General features: G+C 37.4%; 1 long non-coding RNA gene and 1 pseudogene across 1 annotated transcript; one reads left to right on the top strand and one right to left on the bottom strand.

Moving 5' to 3' along the window:
* The window catches only part of LOC112183993, an 89617-nt pseudogene that overhangs the window by 47289 nt on the left and 20751 nt on the right, over window positions 1-21577 (bottom strand).
* Window positions 1784-4418, top strand: LOC112185788. Its single transcript, XR_005805851.1, has 3 exons — window positions 1784-2313; window positions 2551-3925; window positions 4143-4418. It is a non-coding gene; the product is annotated as an uncharacterized LOC112185788 (long non-coding RNA).

Below are 21577 nucleotides of genomic sequence, written 5' to 3'. Positions count from 1 at the left end.
CTTTCCAATTTGTACATAAGCAGTTTTGACTTCCCCTCTTTGAATTCTTTCACGAACGGTGTGACAATCTAACTCAATGTGCTTCGTTCGTTCATGATAGACTGGGTTTGCTGCGATGTGTAAGGCAGCTTGATTGTCACAAAATAGTCTTACTGGCTCAAGGTGTTATACACGTAAATCTCTCAACAAGTATCTCAACCAAGTAAGTTCACAAGCAGCTGCAACCATAGGTCGATATTCAGCTTTGGCAGATGATCTAGATACCGTAACTTTCTTCTTATTCTTCCATGATACAAGTGACTTGCCAAGAAATACACAATATCCCGTTACTGATTGGTGTGTAATCGGGCACCTTGCCCAATCAACGTCACAATATCCCATCAAATGAAGTGGATTATGAGAAGAAAATAGCAAGCCTTGTCCTGGGTGATGTAGCTTTGGTTCTTCCATGAATTGGCTAAGTGTATTCACAGCATATGCAATGTCTGGCCGGGTGATTGTGAGATAGATCAATTTCCTAATCAATCGGCGATACCGAGAAGTGAAGTTTCTCAGCATATGCAATGTGGTTGTGTTGAATACCACTAATTGTATACTATGATATGTAATCTTGATTCATAGTGGATTTGATTTTCGTGTTGGCTACGTTACAAGCCACACAGTGAAGTTTCTTCAGTAGTGAGGTTTACACTGTGTCAACAAACACTTGTGCTGAAATTGTGTGTGTGCATGTTATTGTAAGGCTATTTCAGTTAGTTTACTTCACATTGGTTCCATCTGGTGTTTTCAAAGGATATATTCGGCTCGTCTAGCTCATGAGTAACTCGAGTTTGTTAATGTTTAGCTCGTTTGTTAAAGCTTGACTCATGAAAATTTTTAGTACATATAAAAATATAATTTTTCTAGTCTCAAATTTTAAACTCTTTTTATTACCTTTTTTTCAATATTCTCATTAAGTAAAATATACAACAATAAAGAACAATACTGGTACAACAATAAAATTTGGATTATTATTTTAATTTTTTTTTAAAATTTAAAGTCAAGTAAGCAACGCCGAGCCTATTCAAGCTCGAGCTCGTCCAATGAATCAAGTTGAGCCGAGCTTGAGCATAGAAAAAAAATATTCAAGCTTTAGCACAGCTCGAGCTCGATAAAAACAAATAAGCCGAACATGATCACCTTAGTATTTGCTCCAACTCGGCTCATTTACACCCCTATAAAAAAACATGTCTATAACCCCACACACTTCTCCAGGTTTTAGAATGCAACACAAGTTGTCAACATTTATCATAAGTGTTGTGTCTTGCAACAATCGATTCATTCAATGCAACATCATCTTTATTCTCATGTTTAGCCAGTTTAAACTTGTGGTCTCAAAATTAATTTCAGCTTTAATTGTATAAGCGAAAATCGTAACAGCTTAATGTAAGAAGTTCGAATTTCATGTTGGGATTTAACTTAATATTCTGGTAAGATTGCTGTGATGGGTCACACGATTCCTATCGAAATGTGTCACAAAACATAGTCAGTAAAGAGTCATGTCACATTGATTTGATTGCTACGATCGAAATGTGCCGCACTTTCCAACACCTTAGACTAAAACACACTCGTGGATGGGCTAGCCCAAGACACAATGGACTCTATCTTTCTCTCTGTAAGGCTGGACTTTGTGGGCGAGCCCAAGACAGACTACAGCTCTCTTCTGGCGCATCGCCGCTTGCTGGGTTGGAGTTTCACTGTTTCAGTGGTTCTGTTCACTCTTGAACACTGAAAAAGAAATTAAACAAAACTAGTCGTGGTTCACAACATTTCTTCCTTCTCCATTTTCAGCACCACGATGCTCTCTCGTCTCCTCCCCAAACCCTCACATTTCTCTCTCCTCAGAATTCCACCCATGTCCCAAATCCCCAATTCTCCTCCCCCACTCCAAAACCCTACTTTCACCACCTTCGTCCCTAGATTCTTCTCCACTGACGGCGACGGCAACGGTCGATCCCCGTCCGACGTGTGGAAGCTTTCCAAGGAATCTGATGACAAGTTCGATCCTTTGTTCGGGGACAGCTCCGGTGACGTCTCCTGGACAGTCGAGGCTGATTCGTGGACGGATTCGAAGGGCTGATTAATCATGGAAGACCCCATCAGTGATTTGGCTAAGTTTGTATCTGGAGAATTCTGTGTTAGACTGGAGGACAGTGCTTCACTCAACATTATGGGCAGGACACGCCATTTTTCATTTATGAAAGCAAAGGATTTGTGACTATGAGAAGTTTGAGGCTTTATATGAAGCTAATTGTTTGCACACCTTCTATAGAGGTAAACATTTTCACTCCTTCCTTCCTTCCAACCGACCAAGGTCCTACATGATCTGTTGCCAGCATTACAATTCTTAAGAGTGGTCACTTTTACCAGACTCTTGTATTGAGGAGTTGCCTAATTCAGTTAGCAACTTGAAACATCTAAGGCACTTGCACCTGTCGTCTAATGCTCGAATCAAATTATTCCCGGATGTAGTGTGTGATTTGCATAACTTACAAACATTACTGTTGACAGATTGTCGTGCTCTTACTCAATTGCCCACCAGCTTGGCTAGGGTGATAAACTTGCACCATCTTATATCCGAAATACAAAGTTAGGGAGGATGCCACGGGAAAATTGAAAGATCTTCAAACGTTATGTGACTTTGTGTTGGGAAAGAATTCAGAGATTGGTTGTACAGAGAGTTAAAAAGTTTTGGCATTTGCGAGAAGTTCTTTATATTTCAGGGCTTCATCAGATTGTCTATGTCGAAGATGCTTTGGAGGCCAATATGCATCAGGGAGAAGAAGAAGTGCTAGTTAGAAAACTAAGAATTCTCATGATTCGTTCAAGCTTTCCTAGTTGGTTAGCAAATCATTCTTTCCAGTTGGCTTGTCTTCGACTATCCGATTGTTTAAGTTCTTGCTTTTTGCGACCGCTGGAGCAGCTACCCTTCCTCCGGGACCTTCATGTTATTGGGCTAAATGGTTTACTTTAAATAGGTCCTCCGTTTTACGGCGATGATATATGTGTTGTTACGCCATTTAGACATCTGAAAGTTGTGAAATTCTGCAACATGTTAAATTGGCAGGAGTGGTCTTATGTTGGAGTTGGAGGTAATGAGAAAGGTGGAGCTTTTCCTAAACTTTGTGAGCTACATTCGTTGGGTTCTCCCATGCTAATTGGAAGTTTACAATTAGACTACTTCTCAAAGATTGAACGGCTTAAACCAATGCATTGTAATCTAAATCCGTTGCTATTTCTCAAGACCCTGAACTTCTATCCTTTAGTAGCTTGGACATTTCTGACTGCCCAAATTTGGTATCTTTTCCTGATGGAGGACTGCATGCACCAAAGCTGAAAGACATATATCCATAAATGCAAGAAGCTGAGATCACTGCCAGACGACATGCACAGCCTCCTTCCATTGCTTAAGCACTTGTCTATAACCGATTGTCCAGAGCTTTAATCATTTCCAGAGGGATTGCCTTTATAATTACAATCTCTTGGCATTCAATCTTTCAAAAAGCTTATTGCAAATCGTATGTAGTGGGGTTTACACAGACTGACCTGCCACATAAGCTTGAGAATTGACTTCAGAGAATGTGAAGGCATAGATTCATAGATTCATTTCCGGAGGAGGCACTGCTGCCTACTGCTCTCACTTCTCTCAGCATCTCCAATTTGAATATTAAGACCATGGATGGCGATGGGTTTAGACAAGTCTCTCTTGAAAGGTTGAAAATATGTGAATGCCCTAAGCTCCAGTCTTTCCCATTTGAAAGGCTACCCTCTCTTTCTGAAGTTCGAATCTTCATATGTCCTTTTCTAGGAGATGGTGCCGGAGGGATAAGAGAGAAGGTTCCCAAATGATACTATTTCCACATCACCAACGGTCTCAGTTCTAATGGTAACCATGCAATATTCTCTCCTCTACTTGTTTAACACACTGCTTTCCAAATTTAATTTTGGCAATGGTTTTAAAAGTACCGCTTAACAAAATGTGCCATGATTTGTTGTTTTAACTTTGGACCTACACCTATGAATTCCTTTAAATTTTGGCTAAGTTCATGTTCCCTCAAATAAGATGATGCACTTCTAATAAACTTTTAATTCTCTACGTGCAGTGCACGCTGTGCAGCAACCCATCAATGGGGAGGAATTACTACACATATAACGAGATGTCTGAATATTATGTGCGAGATTCTTGAGGAATGTGCAAATCTTGGAATTTCTTTGGTTGATCATTGTCGATTGCTACTTATTGTTGCTAGAACGGTGAAGAGTTAGAGGATGCTGGAATTTGTTGTTGCTGCTGTCTTTTATTTTGCCTGAACTGCATAGTCATTGACATTGTATATGTCTTCAAGCACATGTTGTATACTAGTTTGATAACATTCTTGGTCCTGCCATAAAAGCTTAAGCTTGATGATCTAATGGTTGTAATCTCAATTTCCATAAGAAAGTCAGACGATAGATTCAACTCAATTTTTTTTGTCATACAGTAAAATGAAAATCAGAATTGTATAAATCATAGATAGTTCTGAATCCATGTAGACTTTAGAATTTGTCAGAGATAATTTCAAGCACAGTAAAACAAGTCATATATCTCTTCATACACTTGCTGCATCTCTGATCAAACTCATACACTCGAGGCTCATCTAACAGAATAACGATATGCAATGGAAGGATAATAAATGTATCATCAGATCTATAAAAAATTGTAAGAATCAAAAAGTGCATTTCGTGATAGCTGAGTTACCATGTGAGCATTTTACCCAATTCTTAATCCAGTCAAAGGAAAAAAAATGTAGTACTTTTAACTAAGAGAAAATTAGATAAAAAAAAAAACCCAAAAAATGAAGCTCCTATTAGGAAAAACCCGTTCCTATATTTTCTTTTAATCTACACCCATTCACATAATCAGACATTCCTTATAGGTTTTAAGTCTATAATTATGATTTTACACTTTTTTTAGTTTGGCTATTTTTCCCTTCTGATTGAATAGATAAAATATTCCTCAAATATAGCTGTTGACTTTTTAGTAAAATATTAATTTCACTTCATTTAGTGGAAATGAAATAGAATAATCCACAACACCCTTGTCATTAACTTTCACTTGCTAATTTTGGTATTTCTAGATGAACCATAGGTATAACCGCATAACTGTATAATTTTTCCTATCGTACAGGTGTTAAATATCATGTGAGTTTTAACACAAGCAAATGATTTAGGTACCTATCATTTAAGAGTTCACAATTTGTATCTATCAATCAGGGAATAACTTAGGTAAAATGAACCATAGGTAAAATCGCATAATTTTGTACTCTATCATTCAGGTCTTAAACATCGTGTAGGTTTTAACATAAGCAAATGATATAGGTACCTATCATTCAGGAAGTTCACAATTTGTATCTAAATCATTCAGAGAATGACTTAGGCACCTATAATTCCAGCTTTTGAATGTGGAGATTACATAACCTCCTATTTAGGTATTAATTTCAATTGCTGGAATCAAGAGTTGATTAATTATGGGCGATGTCTTTGCGCAACAGTTTCAAGAGTTGCATCTGCAGTAAGTTTGGGGATGGTGGCAGCTTTAGAAATTCTTAACAACAATGGGTTTTAATATTTATCCTATTTAATAAGTTTTTTTGTTCTTTATAGATAAACATCATTAATAGGTTTGAATGTATATTAAAACAATCTTATAGATGGGTTTAATCTAAAAGGTGTGTGTGAATTTGGGTGTAGAATCAAATTCCCCGTCTTCTCTGTGATTGAGAGACAAAGGAGATGTTGTAAAATTTGGGTTTTTTCCTTTGTAAAATTGATTAAAATAGAAAATAAATTTGGTAAAATAAAAGAAAGAAAAGTTAAGATAAAATAGATAGGCTAATATATATATAGTAAAACTAAAGTGAGAAAACAAGCCTGGTATGGTGAAGCACGTCAAAAGACGCTGTCCTAAAGCCTTTGTAGCTTCCCTACGTGCAGGTGCTGACGGTCTACAAGACTCCAAGATACGACCCCAATACAAGCAACCAAAAGTCCGCTATGAGCACGTTCACAGTCGGATAGAATCTCCAAGTCACAGAACCGTTGCCCAAAATAATAGTAAAATATGGAAGGTAGTAATCGAAGTGGTAGTATGTAAATGAGGAGTAGAGATGATCCTTTTGTTGTACACAACTTGGGAAACATTGTTGCCTTTTATAGGCTCCAATTATCTCATGTAACCTCCATCATAAAACACACCATAAAATCAGAAAATTAAATCCAAATTGAAACTCCTATAACCCCCAAATAATTATAGGATTAAAAGCATAAGTTACAATTGTAAATTGAAAATCAAATTAAATTAAAGATTTTAAAATCTTTTAAAATACCAACAATCCCCCACAAAAGGTTTTAAAATCTTTAAAAGCAAAGAAAATAATATATATATATATACATAGGGGCAACATAATACTATGCAGTAGGTGTAGGTGCCTTCCGGGCTTGAACCTACACTTAGTGATAATAGTTTCCATTTGAGGAACTTGAGTGACACAGTCTTGAACTCAGCCCCTTTGATCAAACTTCAACATATTACACACATAGTATTGGTTAAGACTTGGATGCGGGGTAGCGCTATTTATGGCCATGCGCTCAATCTTGATTCTCATGAGAGTTTTTAGAGAATAGCCCAATTCTCACGGTCGCGGCCTCACGACGACTCTCACTAGGTGAGTTCTCCAAGGGAACATGTGACCTGCACCCCGCGGGAGATTGCCCGCCTCGAAACTCATTCAGGGATACTTTAAGTCCCTTCCTAACGTCACATTATATAGCACTCATGTCATAGGGATGAGCGGAGAATATCTCAATATCTCATTTAGGATATCTCCATCATATAAAATAGTGCTTAATGAGTCACGCAGTATGGATTGTTTCTACCCATTGAACTTCCTTCATGGGATCTCCAATCACAGAAGTTGGGTTACCTCCCTAGGTGACTCCCTTGTGGGCTTAATCCCATCCCCCTCGACAATTCTAGGACTCTGCTCCTAGAAAGACCCTTAGTCAAATGGTCTGCAATATTCTTCTCTGACCTTACAAAGTCTAAAGTGACAATGCTCTTTCTAATTAGGCCCTTCACAGATTTATATCTCACATGTATATGTCTGTTCATCTTCTGGTTCGTGTGAGATTGCTTTAGCAAGTCTATCACTGCATTACAATCACAATGTACATGTATAGCAGATAAGGGTTTTTCTACTAAAGGTATTTCTGTCAACAAACTCTTAATCCACTCAGCCTCAGTACAAGTGACATCTAGAGCTACAAGTTCTGATTGTGTGGTGCTTCTAGTGATTATAGTTTGCTTCTTTGATCCCCAAGAAATTGCTCCTCCTCCTAATAAAAATATATAACCACTAGTAGACTTCACATCCGCATTATCTGTTATCCAATTTGCATCACTATAACCCTCTACCACATTAGGGAATCCCTTATAGCACAATGAGTAATTAAGTGTACCTCTAAGGTATTTAAAGACTCTCTCCAAAGCATTCCAATGCTCCTTACTAGGGTTATGCGTATATCTACTTAGTCTCCCAACTGCATAAGCAATATCTGGCCTAGTCTTATTGGCAATGTAAAGTAAAGAACCTATCATTTGAGAATATTTCAATTGTGAACAAGGTTCTCCTTGATTTTTCTTCAAGTGTACGTTTGAGTCATAAGGTGTCGACACAGGTTTGACCTCAAAATAATTGAACTTCTTCAACATCTTTTCAATGTTGCTAGATTGACTCAAAAATATACCTTCAGGGTTTCTCTCAATTTTCATTCCTAAAATCACATGGGCTTCTCCTATGTCTTTCATGTCAAAGTTCCTAGATAGATATGATTTTACATTATTAACAATCTCCAAATTTGTCCCAAAAATCAATATATCATCAACATATAAACATAAAATCACGTGTTCTCCATTTTCTACTTTGGAGTATAAACATTTGTCATAACTATTGATCTTAAAATCATAATCTAGGATCACCTTGTCAAACTTTTCATGCCATTGTTTTGGAGATTGCTTAAGGCCATATAAAGACTTAACTAACCTACACACCTTGTGCTCTTGACTTGTAACTATAAATCCCTCAGGTTGCTCCATGTAAATCTCTTCATCTAAATCTCCATTCAAAAATGCGGTCTTCACGTCCATTTGGTGAATGACTAGATTATGTATGGATGCTAAGGCTATTAAAGTCCTAATGGTGGTAATCCTAGTGACAGGTGAATAAGTGTCAAAGTAATCTAAGTCCTTCTTTTGTGTAAACCCCTTAGCTACTAGCCTAGCCTTGTATTTGTCTATACTTCTGTCAGGTTTCAATTTCTTTCTAAACACCCATTTGCAACCTATTGCTTTGCTTCCAGGAGGCAGGTTTGTTAACACCCAAGTGTTGTTTTGGATAATAGATTGAAACTCATCACTTATTGCCTCTTTCCAAAAAGGTGCATCTATAGATGAAGTGGCTTCCTGATAAGTTGTGGGTTCTCCTTCTATTGAAAAAGTGTAGAAATCATCTCCAAATTTCTTTTCTACTCTGGCCCTTTTACTCCTTCTAGGATCTAAAGGTTCTGCATTTTCAATTGTAGTTGAGCTAGAAGGTTTGTCTCTAATATGTACTTCCTTTGGAATTCGGGTTTTGAAAGGAAAGATATCTTCAAAGAAAGTAGCGTCTCTAGATTCTATGACAGTGTTGTTAATTTGCAACTTCCTTGACATCAGAGTTGAATACTAAGAGCCTATTGGCGTTGCTATTTTTGGCATAACCTAGAAAGATGGTGTCTACAGTCTTGGGACCTATTTTCTTTCTCTTAGGATCTGGTATAAGTACTTTTGCTAAACACCCCCACACTCTAAGGATTTTGAGATTGGGTGACCTTCCTTTCCACAACTCGTAAGGAGTTTTGTCATTCTGTCTCACAGTTATCCTATTAAGTATGAAACAAGCTGTCAGCATTGCTTCCCCCCACAAATTCTCAGGTACTCCACTACTAAGGATCATGGAGTTGAGCATGTCTAACAAAGTCCTATTTTTCCTCTCCGCTACACCATTGGATTGAGGTGAGTAAGGTGGAGTGACTTCGTGAATAATTCCATGTTCTTCACAAAACGTATTAAGATCATTAGAGGTATACTCTCCACCTCTATCAGACCTAAGTCTTTTGATCTTTTTATCTAATTGGTTTTCAACTTCACTCTTATATACCTTGAATTTCTCAAACACCTCATCTTTTGTTTTTATAAGAAAGATATAACAATACTTAGAGTAGTCATCAATAAATGTCACAAAGTATTTGTTTCCACCTCTAGTAGGGGTTCTATTTGAGTCGCATACATCACTATGTATGAGTTCTAAAACTTGTGTGTCTCTTTCTACAAGCTTGTTATAGGATAACTTGGGTCGTTTGGCTTGAACACACACTTCACATTTTTGCTTAAAATCTACACTAGACTTTGGTATTAACTCTAAATCCATCAATTTTTTGACTTTGTTCAAACTCACATGTCCTAACCTTCCATGCCACACATCACAAGATTCAACACTAAAAATTTGAGGAGAAATTTTATTCATTTCATGTGCTACATTCAAATTAATTAAACCTTCACTAACATATCCTTTTCCAATAAAAACATTATTCTTTGTAATAACAATTCTGTCGGACTCCATTACAATTTTGAAACCTTGTTTCATTAAACATGAAGCACTAATAAGATTTCTCCTCACTTCTGGAACATGTCGCACCCCCTTGAGAATTAAGGTCTTCCCAGACGTCATTTTCAGCTCTATGTCTCCTACTCCATGTACTGGTGCGACAGTGTTATTTCCTAGGGTTACACTTCTTCCACTTGAGTCCTGATAATTTTTTAAAAACCTTTTGTCAAAACACACATGTACATTTGCTCCAGAATCTACCCACCAATCACTATTAGAGTGTAAAATTAATTAAGGGCTTAGAAGTATACCTCAAAATATGATCATTTTGATTATCTTGATCTACAAGCATATTTACTTGAGCTTTTGGACCATTTTGCCCTTTGTTCCATTTGGGTTTAGGCTTGTAGACTTCTGTCTTCTTAAAATGGCAGTCCCTTGCTAAGTGATTGGTCCTCCCACAGACAAAGCATGCTTGCTCTCTCTTGTCATTGGAATTGTTATGGGACCTATTTGGGTGGGAATGGAACCTGTGGTTGAAGTCTCGACAAAAGAAATTTTGGGTTTGGTGGAAGGAATTGTTTCTATTGGTTCTCTTGAAGGAATTCTTTTTACGTTGGAACCTATTCCTATTGTTTGAATTCTCCACTAGATTCACCTTAGATTTTCCTTCTTCAATCTGCTCCTCTAACCGATGCTTCTCTTCTACCCTAAGGTTGTTAAACACTTTGGTTAAGGTCAACTCTCCTTGTTTGTGCCTAAGACTCTTGGCAAAGTTTGACCAACTAGGGGGTAGTTTATCTATGAGGCAAGACACTTTGAATTCTTCGGTAAACTTAGTTCCCTTTGACTTTACTTTTCTTAAGAGGTCTTTAAACTCATGGATTTGCACACTCACGGTTTTCTCCTCAACCATTTTGTAGCTGTTAAAGGTTGACACAGTAAAATGATCTATGCCTGCATCATCTAACCCATACTCAGCTTCTAACTCTTCCCAAAGGCTCTTTGCACTAGTGGTATCACGATAGACATCATAGAGATCATTAGAAAGGGCGCTAAGAATCCTATTGTGACAATGATATTCTATTTCATCTTTTGTCATCTTAGGAGTGGTGGATTTTGAGCTTTGTGTTTCACTAGTGGGAGTGGAAATTGTAAGTGTAGTTTTCTTTGAAGGAGTCTCACTAGTTGTATCTTCTAAGGCGGAAACTAGCCCTAAGACAGTTAGCCAATACCTCATTTGTTTTTTCCACCTCCTAAAGTTTTGGCCTTCAAATTTTTCAGGTTTTACACTATTGGTTTCTATGGTATCCATTCTAATTCCAACGTACAATCAAAGAGATACGAATATTTCTGAAAATTGAAATACAAGTCTATTTGAGATTTCCTAACTTGAATCAAGGACAAAATATTTAATAGAAAATATATGTATTCAAGCTAACAATAACAATGATATCAATAAAAGCTGATAGTAAATAATTGAATATATATAATAGAAAGCAACAAACACAATAATTACTATTTGTTAACGAATTGTCAATTTGATTGTAGAAAGCAAAACAATCAATTAAGTATAAAATTGTAACAGCAATTTTAAAGGTTTAAAGTGAAGTAGATAGTTGATTACAATCGGTTAAAAGAAACTTAACTTACAAAGGCTTTAGATTGTTGTAAAATTTGGGTTTTTTCCTTTGTAAAATTGATTAAAATAGAAAATAAATTTGGTAAAATAAAAGAAAGAAAAGTTAAGATAAAATAGATAGGCTAATATATATATAGTAAAACTAAAGTGAGAAAACAAGCCTGGTATGGTGAAGAACGTCAAAAGACGCTGTCCTAAAGCCTTTGTAGCCTCCCTACGTGCAGGTGCTGACGGTCTACAAATCTCCAAGATACGACCCCAATACAAGCAACCAAAAGTCCGCTATGAGCACGTTCACAGTCGGATAGAATCTCCAAGTCACAGAACCGTTGCCCAAAATAATAGTAAAATATGGAAGGTAGTAATCGAAGCGGTAGTATGTAAATGAGGAGTAGAGATGATCCTTTTGTTGTACACAACTTGGGAAACATTGTTGCCTTTTATAGGCTCCAATTATCTCATGTAACCTCCATCATAAAACACACCATAAAATCAGAAAATTAAATCCAAATTGAAACTCCTATAACCCCCAAATAATTATAGGATTAAAAGCATAAGTTACAATTGTAAATTGAAAATCAAATTAAATTAAAGATTTTAAAATCTTTTAAAATATCAACAGGAGAGCACTCAAGTCTACTTTAATGGGTCCATTTGTTGTTCAAGTCTTTGAGCTTGTCTTTTACGCATTTTCATCATTCTTTCCACAAATGAAGTCTAGCTATTATGAACCTTTACTTGGATTGATGATTCCGTTCATTAACAATTCAATCCACACATTTCCTTGTCAATCTTCTCTTGGATTCATTATTTCTTCCATTCACAATTTGATCCACACAGTCAAGTCTTTGGACGTGTTGTAAACTTGCATATGTTGATTGAAAAATAAGAGCAGGCATGTAACTTCTCGGAATTAGTAGTGTGTGTATATATATTAATTGAACTACCTCCAGCCAGTTCCTCCTATAACTCTTCTTTGTCTTAATTAACAATTCCACACACTTTGCATATCCATTATTCACACAATGGAGAGAGTTACTTGGTTCTTCCTGGCATACTTAGTACGACAGCTAGCTGCTTTAACTATGGCAGCACAAACCAACCTTAACATTACCACAGACCGGTCTGCTCTTCTTGCTCTCAAATCTCATATCACCAATGACCCTCAAAACATGATCTTCACCAACTGGTCAACCACCACCCCTGTTTGCAACTGGGTTGGAGTCACTTGTGGTGCACGCCATCGTCGAGTAGCAGAGTTGAACCTCTCTTACTTTGGTCTCACAGGCACCATTCCTCCGGAGCTAGGTAACTTATCATTTCTGGTTGATCTGCGCTTCAGAAATAACAGTTTTCGTGGTACCTTGCCTCAAGAGTTGGCTCGCTTGCGCCGTTTGAAGTTTATTAACTTGGCATATAACAAGTTTACAGGAGTCATTCCGTCATGGTTTGGGTCGTTGTCCAAACTTCAAATATTCAGTTTTTATGGTAATCAATTTTCCGGTTCCATCCCAACTACAATATTCAACTTATCTGCTCTGCAAATAATTGATCTGGGTTATAACCAACTCTCAGGTACGAACTAACATACCTACCAACAAATTATCTGCAACCTTAATCTATTAACACCTTAGCTAGCATGTTGATATATAAGATACACTTATTTCTAATTAATAATTATTGCATATATAGCAAGAGAAATTGGAAACCTAACAGAGTTGTAGAGATTTCTTTGTGGTAACAATTTTGTAGGTATGTCACAAATCGGTTTTGTTGAATTAGTGAAAGATATAACAACCGTGCATTTGCATTAACAATATGATTCACACATTTCCTTGTCAATCATATCTATAACCATCTCCAGCCACTTCCATTTGTATGTGTGTGTGTGTGTGTGTGTCATATATATATATATATATATATATATATATATATATATATATATATAGGGCCCTTTTAGTAAGAGATCCATTTTTTTGGTCTTTTCTAGGGATAGGGCATTATACCAACTTTTCGATCATATTTTTGCATCTCTACCGTTCAGTTTTTAGATCCTAATGTGTAGATCACTTCTAAAAATTTTCAGCCAAATTGATTATCGTTAAAGCATTCAAAATGGCGATTTAAGATTATAAGTGTGAACGGTTCAAGTTTGACAGATTTGGTTCGTCTGTTGATTTAATCTAGTTTGATAGCTTAACGATCACCGATTTGGCTGAAAATTTGCAGAAATGATCTACACATTAGAACCTAAAATTTGAACGGTTGAGATGCCGAAATGTGATCGAAAAATTGGTCTAATGCCCTATCCCTAGAAAAACAAAAAAAAAGGATCCCTTAGTGGAAGGGCCCTCTCTCTCTCTCTCTATAAATATATATATATATATATATATATATATATATATTAGACTATCTCTAGCCACTTCCACTTGTAACTCTTCTCGATCTTAGTTAACAATTCCACACACTTTGCACATCCATTATTCGCAAAATAGAGAGAGTTACTCAGATAAAGACGATTTTAGCTTAACTAGAACTGTTTGACATATATGCAATAATCATTTTATTTTGTTCCTACATATCATGATTTATTCTTAAGTAATCATTGTGCAGTAATGATTATAAGTTTTCTCAATTATATATGTTTGACACCCTAGACTGTTAAGGTAAGCAAATATCTAATTTATAATTATTAACAGGTAGAATCCCTAGAGAAATCAGGAACCTAACAACATTGAAGGCGATCAACCTTGGAAATAATAATTTTAAAGGTATGACTTCCATCGGTTTTGTTTATTTAATTAAATAGATAATTAGTTAGGGATAATGACCATTTACACAATTTTAGCCTAAAAATTGGCCACATACTCCATTAAGAGTTTTTTTACTCCCATTTACCAAATCTAACATCTATTGACAGCATTGCCCTCATTTTAATTAATAAATTACACTAATATCTCTTTCTCTCTCTCTCCCCTCCCCTCTTCTTGATCTATTCTCTCTCTCCTCCCCCCTCACCGATTTCTTCTCTCACTGGAGACTTTCCATGCCTCCTTCCTTCCTTCTCCCCAATCCCACTTCCTTCTTCCTTCACACCACTCTCACCTACTCTACTTTCCCAAGTTTCCTTGGATTTCGTCCCCACTAAGCTCATGGTTTCACCGATGAAAACGTTTTCGAAAGAGCTCAAGGCTTCCCAGTCGACGGTGTCTCTGACTTCTCTTTCGATCGGAGAAGCGAGGACGACACGACGAAGGAGTTGGAAGGGTCAGAATCGACGACAGTTTCGCCGATGTCGGTGATTGGATTCGAGGAGAGAGCTGAGGAGAGGGGGCTGGGTGTGCCTTGTCCAGAGAATTGTGTAGCTTCAGCGGGTTGGAGTTCGGGTCCGGGCTTTGCTCCGGGTCAGGGCTCTGACGCCGTCGTTCAGACTTCTCTTCTTCTTCTTCTTCTTCTTCATTTTTTCCCCCTGTTTCTAGTAAAATGCGTAGGAGGCCTCCAACGTCGTCCATGTTGTTGCGGTGGTTTGTTTCTCCAAAAAATTGGCCGATTTCAATATGGGATGTTGCTAGTAGTGATTGTTTTGTTTATTATGATTTGGTTGGGCAATAATAAGATTATTGGGGGGCGAAAAAACGATTATTGGGAGGCAATAATAAGATTATTAGGGGGATAATAATAAGATTATTGGGGGCCAAAAAAATGATTATTGGAAGGCAATAATAAGATTATTGGGGGCCAATAAAAAGATTATTGCGGGATAATAATAAGATTATTGGGAGGCAATAAAGTTGGACGCTGGATTCTGGTCACCGGTCCGATCACCAGAGTCCGGCAGCAGGTCAGCGGAATCCGCGGCCGGTCACCGGAATCCCGCGACAGCCTACCGGAGTTCTGTAAAGTCTCTCTCTAAGTGATAAAGGAAGAGAGGGCAAAATTGTCCTAAAAATAAATTAAAAAAAGAATAAAAAATAACTTAATTGGGTATTAGGGAAATATATATATATATATATATATATATAATATTTTGTAAGTGGGCAATCTCTTAGAGCAAGTCCACCAGTTTGTTTTTGACCGGTCACCAGTTACATTTGGTGAGGTGGTGACTAGCCAAACACCAAAACTTGCTTCCACCGGGCCTTCCTTGACCAGCCAATATCTAGCCTTTCTTGACCGAGTCGAAGAAAAAGGGCAAAGCCCTAACTAAAATTATGACCAGTCGAAGGAGACGCTAGCTCGGCCCAAAGCCAGACGTGGCCGACGTCAACGATAGACAAGCAGAGAGAAACGCGGAGCAGAGGACGAGTGGAGGCGACGCACGAATGAGGTTTAGCCGCATTTGTTGACCGTGTGGGTTGACTCATTTGTTGCCTAGCAACAAGAATTGGGCAGAGGAGAGGAGGCGTTTGTCGCCGGAGGATGATTTGCTCCGCCTGGGGTTGCTTCGATCTCGGCCTGGGGCAGCGTCTGGGCTAGCTGACACCACGGAGAGGTCGGACGAGGTGAGGCGACCTCGGGGAAGCCGGGTCCGTGGACGGAGGACGCCGGAGGAGGGAGAAAAGGCTGGTCGGGTCGAACGAAACCTGCCAAGTCTGGGGGGGGGGGGGGGGGGCGCGAGAGAGAGAAAGAACCGGAGGGGGGAAATGAAAAAAGAAAAATTTTCGTCCTTTGAAACAAAACAGAAAATTTTTTTTCACGACCCCCTAAATAACGTTTGTTTCTAAAATAAAAATCGATTAGAAACTGAATTTCTCGTACAACAACTAAATAATGTTGTATTGTTTCCTATTCCTAGTTTTTCATTTATGTAAGAAAAAATCAATGAACAGTGGAAAAATTAACAGTTGATGAACAGTCTTGACTGGTCAAGAAAAAAAAAACGGGTGGAAACCCATGTCCAGTGGAAGTGAACAGTTACTTGACTGGTCGACACCTTGACATTTCGACCTTGACATTTCTTGACTATGGGTGAACTTGCTCTTAGAGTGTTTGGGTAAGTGGGGTTAATTAATCCCAAAATTGTGTAAATGGTCATTATCCCAATTAGTTACCCTGCAATATGCCCCATATTTGAATTTTTTATTTTTATTTTTGTGAAACAGTATAGAGTATATCATATATATTGTATAAGCTAGAGTGTGTTGATTTTTCAGAAATTCCAAATGAGATCGGCACCTTGAATCATCTAGAAAAGTTGTTTGTGCAAGAAAATGCCTTAAAAGGGCCTATTCCAATGGGTGTCTTGAATATGTCATCTTTGACTACTGTAATTTTCTATGGAAACAACTTGAATGGTAGAATTCCTAACAATATATGTCAACATCTTCCAAATATTCAAGAGTTGAATTTGGGTATGAATCAGTTTGATGGTCCACTTCCATCCAAGTTATGGCAATGCAAACAACTACTTAGTTTGAAGTTGACAGTCAACATGTTTAGTGGAAGCATACCCAAAGATATTGGGAACTTAACTTCGATAAAGACGATTAGGCTTGGCACCAACAGCTTGACAGGTATTCATAATCTCAATTGCATATACTTGCTTACCATTATATATTTTTATAAACTGATTGATAGAATTATCAATCCAAAAGATGATATATTTTGATAATAATATTATTATATTGTTCCTAATTTACACTTGTTTTACATAATTTAATAAAGAAACGTTACTAATTTCCTAATTAAATTAAATTTTTAACTATTTTTACTCCCCCTATCTTTTTCTTTCTATTTTACCTCTCTCCTCACTTTCCCATATTTAGAAAAAGAAAAGCAACAAAATAAAAATAAAGATAAAAAATTTCTCACACACCTAATGTGTGTGGTTTTTCTAGTATCTAATAATGCGGAGGTGTTGATATAATTGTTGCAGGTACTATACCATATGAGATTGGTTATCTTACAAACTTAGAAGAATTGGTGCTCCGTGATAATAATCTAAATGGCCATATCCCACCCTCAATCTTCAATATGTCCACAATAACAACCATAAATCTGGGCTACAATAAGCTTTCAGGTAGCCTGCCAGCAAACTTAGGCCATGGGCTTCCAAACCTACAAGTGTTTCCAGTAGGAACGAATCACCTCAGTGGAGTAATCCCCAAATCCATCTCCAATGCTTCTGAGCTTTGGATTCTAGACCTGGGCCGTAACTCTTTTTCTGGATTTATTCCAAGCACTATGTGCCTCTTGACAAACCTTGAATGGGTTAGCTTCTTCAACAATAATTTGACCATTGATATCTCTAGTCTAGAAGTTAATATTTTGTCTTGTCTGGCAAATCTTAGAAATTTAAAGACTTTGTCCTTAGAAAGCAATCCATTTGATGCCAAGCTTTCAATTTCCTTCAGCAATTTCTCTGCATCACTTCAAAATATTTATTTAGGAAATTGCAGCTTCAGAGGTAACATCCCCAGTGATGTAGGTAACTTGAGTAGATTGATACTTTTAGCCCTCGAAGACAATCAATTGAGCGGACCAATCCCAAGCTCAGTGGGAAGATTACTGAATCTTCAAGGTTTGTATATGTATAATAACACATTGCAAGGATACATTCCAGATGAACTTTGTCAACTAGGAAACTTAGTTGATTTGTATTTGGATGGGAATCAACTCTCTGGTTCTGTACCTTCCTGCTTGGGTAATCTATCAGCATCTCTACGAAGTCTATTCTTGGGGTCCAATTTGTTGAATTCTACACTCCCGTCTTCCTTGTGGGGACTTGCATATATCTTGAAAATAAACTTGTCATCCAATTCTCTAATTGGACCTCTATCAGGTGGTGTTGGTAAATTGAAAGTTGCCAGATACATTAATGAATCATACAACCAATTATCTGGTAGTATACCAGGTAGTGTTGGGAGTTTATCGAATTTGGTCAATCTCTCCTTAGCACATAATAATCTAGAAGGCCCTATTCCTAGTTCCTTTGAAACCTGTGTAAGCTTAGAAAGATTGGATTTATCTCAGAACAGTCTCTCTGGAGTGATTCCAAAATCTCTAGAAGCGCTCTCATATCTCAAATATCTAAATTTGTCTTTCAACATACTCCAAGGAGAAATTCCAACAGGCGGTGCTTTCAAAAACTTCTCTGCTGAGTCATTTGTTTCAAACCATGAACTCTGTGGTGCATCCCAATTTCAAGTTCCACCATGCAAAAGAAAAACTAGCATATCTATCTTGAAGTATGTTGTTCCGGGGATCTTATCAGCAATGCTTCTAGCGGCCTCCATATTTTGGATGTCGATGTTACGCAGGAAAAAGAATGTGAAAACTACAGCACATACTATCTTGACACCTCAAGTTTTCTGGAGAAGAGTTTCATACCTAGAGCTCCTAAGTGCGACAAATGGATTCAATGAAAGCAACTTACTTGGTACTGGGGGTTTTGGCTCAGTATATAAAGGAACATTGTCAGATGGGATAGATGTTGCGATAAAGGTTTTCAATTTGGAGTTGGAAGGCGCATTTTCAAGTTTTGAGGTTGAATGTGAACTGCTAAGTAATGTTCGTCACCGAAATCTTGTTAAAGTCATCAGTTGTTGCAGTCAAATTGATTTCAAAGGTCTTGTATTGAATTACATGCCTAATGGGAGTCTTGAGAAGTGGTTGTATTCTCAGAATTTTTCTTTGAACATCATGCAGAGGTTGGATATAATGATAGATGTTGCATCTGCATTGGAGTACCTTCATCATGGTTATGAAGTACCTGTTGTCCATTGTGATTTGAAGCCAAGCAACATCCTACTAGATGATGATATGGTTGCACATGTTGCTGATTTCGGTATTGCGAAACTCTTGGGTGGAGGAGATTCTATGACTCAAACCATAACCTTAGCCACAATTGGGTATATGGCTCCAGGTATTACATTCTGTTACTACTTTGTCTCTCAATACTGTATGTGTTCCTTAATTATAAAAGTGTACGTACTTTTATTTTTCATTTTTTATTTTAAATCAATTTTATATACGCAGAGTATGGAATGCAAGGAATAGTGACCAGAAGAGGGGATGTGTATAGTTTTGGTATTGTAGTGATGGAAACATTCTCAAGAAGGAAGCCAACTGATGAGATCTTCGTTGGGGAAATGAGACTAAAACAATGGGTTGCAAATTTCCTAGTTGCAGATGCGATAGTTGAAGTTGTGGATGCTACCTTACTTGGAACCGAGGAGGATCATGACTTCGTGTGCAAGAGGGAGTGCTTATCATCTATTATGAGATTAGCTGTTGCTTGTTCAGCAGAATCACCGGAAGAAAGGATAAACATGCAAGAGGCTGTAGCCATGCTTAAAGCAATCAAGATCAAGTTTTCAGAGGACTCTGCTCAACAGGTGTGGTGATGCACCGTCGTCCTTTTTCGTAACCCCTCAATTAATGTGTCGTTATATCTTGACATGGAACTTGGTTTAGTACGTAATTATGTAGTTGTTTGACAATGTGTTTCTGACTCATGTTTGGCTGGTAATTCACTCTACTACTAGGTATTCAAATATAACTTCCATCTAGCTCTTTACACTTTCTAGTTTCTGTGTTGTTCTTCTTTGAGGCTAGCTGCTTAAATGTAGTTATCATGGTAGAGTATGCCTAGGATTTATATGTGTCAGTATGTTGTACTCCAATCATTGCACTCTTATATTCCGTTGTTATCTCACCTCAGCAATCTATTCATGTAATGCAGCATATTCTTTATCATGATGTTTCACATATGAATTTAAGCTTGTGTAGGAAGCACTAGAATGTGTAGCTAGTTTAAGATCCTCATCTGGTAATCTCAGTAATGGAAAACCAAAATTGCAACTTTCTCGAAGGTGGGAAGATTGCAATTTCTTCTGTAATGCAGAACAAAGGACAGTAGATACCAGAAAGCATTGATGGGAGGGAATCATGATAAATTAATGAAATTGTTGACTCCGTGAATATAGTGCATGAAATTCTTGAGTATGCTAAATCTTGTTGTGTTGTTCCACGTACTTACTTTTGTCAGAATGTCAGATGGGTGGGGAGTTGGACAATATGGGAATTAAATGTTTCAGAAATGTTTACCACTAGTTTTTGGTACTTTTTTGGTTAATACCATACCAGCTATGTTTACTAGGCTCTAATATATAGTTTACTTGTTGTCGAAAACCAAACTCGATCTCGTGCTAAACCTGTGTCATATATTGAAAAAGAAAATCAGAACTGAAGCAACATAATAGAAAAACATGTCTCATATGGTCTACCATACACTTTCTCCAGGTTTTAGAACGTTAACACATGTCGTCAACATTTATCAAATGTCCTCTTTGTTGCGTCTTTCAGCAATCTATTCCTGCAATGCAACATCTTCTTTACCTCATGTGTAGCTAGTTTAAGCTCGTGGTTTGAAAATCAATGTCAGCTTTCAATGGCAAACCAAATTGCAATTTGCAACTCTGTCAATGTTGGGAACATTGCACTGTCTACATGTTATGCGCGCACAGGATAGCAGAAACCCACTGATCAGAAATCAGATCAAATGATTCATGATGGAACAATGAGATTGTTAGCTCAGTTGATTTTTATGCAGGAGATTCTAGAGTATTCCAAACTTGGTTGCTGCATTTTATTTGCCTGAACTGCATATGAATGGATTCAGTCTTACGAACCATTATCGGATTCAGTCTTACAAACCATTATCTTTACTAGTTTGAGACACATTAATTGTTGGTCTAATCCACAATAGCTTAAGCTTAGGTTATAATGGCTTGGTTGTTGTCGATGTTGGCGTGAGTCATACTTACCTTATTTATGTAGATATTCTGTAATATTCTGTGATATGTAATATTATGTAATATCTGTAGTATTATTAGGTTTACTACTTACCTTAGGAGTAGTACTTGTCTTATCAGAATTTGTATATAATTCCTTCTTGTAAGGTGAATGAAATATCTGAGAGTTATTCAGTCAAAATTATCTTTTGTTCTTCGTTATCTTTGACTTGGTATCAAAGCAGAGATCTGATCCTGGACTCTGACTCATTGTTCTTTGATCCTTGACCCTTGTTCTTTGTGCTTGAATTTGTTCCTTGTCCTTTGATCCTTTCATCACCGTTGCCTTCTTAAAATTCCAAGTAGTTTGTTGTTTTTGTTTCCTTCCGCTGCGTATTCACCATGGTGAAAGATCAAGACGTTTCTCCCAGGTTCTCCTCAAATCTGACTTGCAACTACTGCAAGAATCCAGGCCACAT

The sequence above is a fragment of the Rosa chinensis genome, chromosome 2 (genome assembly GCF_002994745.2).
Source record: "Rosa chinensis cultivar Old Blush chromosome 2, RchiOBHm-V2, whole genome shotgun sequence".
Classification (NCBI taxonomy): Eukaryota; Viridiplantae; Streptophyta; class Magnoliopsida; order Rosales; family Rosaceae; genus Rosa; species Rosa chinensis.
Note: the sequence above shows the minus strand (reverse complement) of the source record. Positions and strands in the feature narration are given on the sequence as shown.